Genomic DNA, 4,706 nt, shown 5'->3' with positions numbered 1-4,706 from the left:
CAGCCACTTACACGTCAAGTTCACGAGCAGGCTGTTGTAACTGATGGTGTGCCAGGATGTAGGTATGTATGCATTACGCATGTATGTATGTATGTGTGTGTGTTGTGTATGTCTGTATGTATGTATGTATGGATGGATGGATGGCTGCATGCATGCATGCATACATGCATGTCGTGCACGGACGAGATGCAGAATGCAGTTTTGCCGAAGGACAAGATGCCGAATGGACACAATGCCGAACGGACACAAGAATAATAGAAAAAAAAAGGAAGCCCATTGCTACCTCTGTAGTATAATGGCCAATTCACCAATTTAGCACTTGAGGTTTAACGAGATTAAATTTTAATTTTCGTATATCTTTTCAGCATAGTGACCATTCGGCTTCTTGGTTTCGGCTTCTTGTCCTTCGGCAAAAATGTATGTATGAGAACACGCGTGGCTTAATGACTTGGTTGTTGCACTCATGATAGCAAAATTCTGGTTTCGATTCTGGAACCGGTGATGAATTGAGTTCTTGAGCAAAACATTTCCTTTCACGCTGCTCTAGTCAACTTTGCCGGCGAAAACGAGTAACATCGCGTCTGATCGCCGCTCTGTCCAGGTGTGGGGAAAATATAAACACCAAACAATCCGTGAAACTAAGCTCCTGCGCCTATAGCTGTGGAAGGACCTCTGATATTTTGATAAATACATATATACACACACACACATACATGTATACATACATGCATACATACATACATACATACATACATACATACATACATACATAATACATACATACATAAATACATATATATATATATAACTATATATATATATATTATATAGAATATATATATATATATATACCAACTATATCTCATGACATATATAGTATATATATATAAAAATTAAATAACAACGGTAGAAATTGATGTTAATCAATTAAAACCAGTGGTTTAGCATATTTAAAAATTCGAAGATTAAAAATTCTGTTACATATAAAATCAAGAAGAATGACCACTAAAGTGGACACCCTATATGCTAAACATAGACGTCAAATCGCTATCACCACGAAGAATGTATTCTCAAGAGAGAAATGTAAAAATGAGGATCCTGCAGATCTCTGCGTGTTTATATAGGTAGATATTAACGAGTGAAACAAATTGGTCCGGAGGTAATCGTTTTTATTTCCTATGTTTTCATTTGTTTTGCTCATTTTTACATTTTGGCATTTTTGCAGGAGATTGTTTTTCTTGAGAACACATTCTTCATGGTAATGGCGTTTTGACGTCTATGTTTAGCATATAGGGTGTCCACTTTAGCGGTCATTCCTCTTAATTTTGTGTAATATATATATATATATATATATATATATATACATATTGTGTTTGAATGTGATATAAACCTCATGAGCTCAATGGAGTATATCTGACCTTAATCACAGAATAACGAGTAACTATAGGTAATTATAAATAATTTGGTGCGCGACATTAGTCATAATGAGGAATAAAAGATAAAGGAAATTTCGATACAAAACATGAAAGAGAATGTGATTAGTTATACGCCAGAACTTTACAATTCTCGCCAGCACACACACATACACACACACACGCATATATAATGTATGTATTTATACTTATTCGTGTATTCACACACACATATATATATTTAATATATATACACACACATAAAAACACGGTTGAGTTCGCATACACCCACTCAAACGCAAACGCACACACCCACGTACACACACATAGGTGCACATATGTGTATATATTTGTGTGTGTATGTGTATCTGTGTATTTCACACACGAATCTATCTATATATGTGAATAGCCACAAGTCATATAAGTGAGTGGTGCACTGCGTCAATACATATTTCTAATATATACCGCTTGTTTCAGGTTCTTATGTCATTTCAAAAAGCAATTTACTGAGGGTTCGGTCTCAGGCCTTCAAAAGGAAATCTTTTAGACTCCTGGGAGAAATATTATCGGCAAATTTCTAGAAGGGAAGAAGTTGAGAATAAGAGAGGAAGAGAATGAATGAAAATATGTGGCTGCAATTTGAATAAGAACAAAGGCGGGGCAAATAGGTTGATTCCTCGAAATTGTGGAAGTGTGTTACGTTTTGGTTTGTCCGTCTATTAACAATTTGGTTTAATAATAATAATAATAATAATAATAATAATAATAATAATAATGCAGGCGCATACAAATAATCCAGCGCATGTTAAGGTGTTTTTAATTATTTGTAGATGCGTGACTCTAAAAAATATTGGAATCAACACTAATTAAAACGAATGCGCACCTGTTGTCAAGATATTCTGCTAGTTATAACCACGCGGTTCCAGTTTCATTCGGACTTGGTATGAGATTTCTTTCGTTGGAAGAATTTGGTAAACGGAAACATTGTGGTCATTTGCTTGCTTCCTAATTACATGTATCCTCGTCTAGTTTCACTGCATGGCGGCTTGGGTAGGTGTCTTCTTCTATAAACTTGAACTAACTAAAGCCTTGTGAGTGGACTTGATAAGTGGAAACTGGAAGAAGCCCATGATATATATATATATTTCGTTTTTTGGATTTGGTTTGCAAGATTCTTTATGTGAGCTCATGTGTTGAAGCATATTCTGTTGTGTCTGGGGAGAGTCATTTTATTTTAGTGCCTTATAATTTAACATACTTCTTCGTAAAATTTCCACATATTACTTTTTAAAATTTCTGCTTATTTTATATATATATATTATATATATATATATATATATATATATATATATATATATATATATTATATATATATATATATATATTATATATAGATTATCTAAAATATATATATATACACACATTTTAAATATATACTATATCATATATATACCATATAATATATATATATATATATATATATATCTAAATATAATATATCACATATATTATATATATATATATATATATATACATATATATATATTGTATATATTATATATTTACATACATAATATATATAAATAGATATAAATACATATTATATATATTATATATATTATAAACAACACATACACACACATATATATATTTTCATATTCTTTTCTTTTATTCTTTTATTTGTTCAGTCATCTTGACTGCGGCCATGCTGGAGCACCACCTTTAGTCAAACAAATCGACCCTAGGACTCCTTCTTTGTAAGCCTAGTACTCATTATATCGGTCTCTTAGCCGAACTGGACGTAAACACATCGACATCGGTTGTCAAGCGATGGTGGGGAACAAACACACACACGTAAATACACACACACACACATACACACACATATATATATATATATATATATATATATATGTAGGACGGGCTTCTCTCAGTTTCCGTCCACCAAATCCACTTACAAGAGTTTGGTCGGCCCGAGCTTATAGTAGATGACATTTGGCCAAGGTGCCACGTAGTGGGACTGATCCCGGAATCATGTGGTTGGTATGTAAGCTACTTACCACACATCCACACCTGCGCCTATATATATACATATATATATGTGTGTGTGTGTGTGTGTGTACATGCATGTGTGTATGTGTGTGTATGTCTGTCTGTGTTTGTTTGCCACCACTATTTGACAACCGATATTGGTGTGTTTACGTTCCTGTAATCTAGCGTTTCGACCAAACAACCGAGAGAATAAGTACCAGATTTAGAAAGAATATACATACTTGAGTTGATTATTTTTGACTAAAACTTCTTCGGGCCGGCACTCCAGCATGGCCGCAGTCTGATGACTGAAACCAGTAAAAGATAAAAGAAACAGGCATGAAAGATCTTTTGGTTAGTTAAATTATGACATTTACGGCGGTCACCGTGTTGAAAAAATTCTCTCTTATGGTAAAACACCATACCACATCAGGGCTGCTCTCCAACTGATAGTCAGATGTGCATTTCTGGCTCTTTAGACTTTCTCAATGAGAAATGCCGAAGAGAGGTAACTCTGGGCAGATTCATAGCTGTAGATTTATCTACATAGCAGTGAACTTCAGTGAAATATATATCAGGTCAACCCATAAGTTCCGTCCGTATTTTGAATAAAGAAAACAAGTGATCGAATGTTATAATTTAATTGAAATTTAATCATCAGTCTACTTTCTTTGATTATCTATGACTTTCTTCCATCTATTTACAAGCTTTTTAATCCCATCAATCTCTTTTGGTTTCAAAGTGAAGAACTCTGAAATGTCAGTTTCGACCTCCTCCTGAATTGCGAAAGTTATGTGCCCCAAATGATTCTGTAAACTACGAAACAAATGATAGTCTGAAGGAGCAAGTTTGAGAGAATAAGGTGGATGAGGAATTTTTCCCAACCAAGCTCTTCAATCTTCTGTGATGTGATCTTTGCAGTGTGGGGTTGCGCATTGTCCTCATGAAACATCACTCGTTTCGACTCACTAAAGCGGCTCTTTTTTCCTCCAAAGTTTGGTTCAAACGCTCTAGTTACTGACAGTAGACTTGAGCATTGATTGTTGCATTAGGTGGTAACAATTGAAAGTAAATTACTCCTTTGTAATCCCAGAAGATAGAGAGAACTTTTTCCCCTGAAGTTCCCTTCTCGGCTGTGGCTGAGCTTTTTCTCTTTTACCAAGCAACTATTTATGATACTCTTTTACTCTTTTACTCTTTTATTTGTTTCAGTCATTTGACTGCGGCCATGCTGGAGCACCGCCTTTAGTCGAGCAAATCGAC

Source organism: Octopus sinensis, linkage group LG11, assembly GCF_006345805.1.
Source record: "Octopus sinensis linkage group LG11, ASM634580v1, whole genome shotgun sequence".
Taxonomy (NCBI): Eukaryota; Metazoa; Mollusca; class Cephalopoda; order Octopoda; family Octopodidae; genus Octopus; species Octopus sinensis.
Note: the sequence above shows the minus strand (reverse complement) of the source record.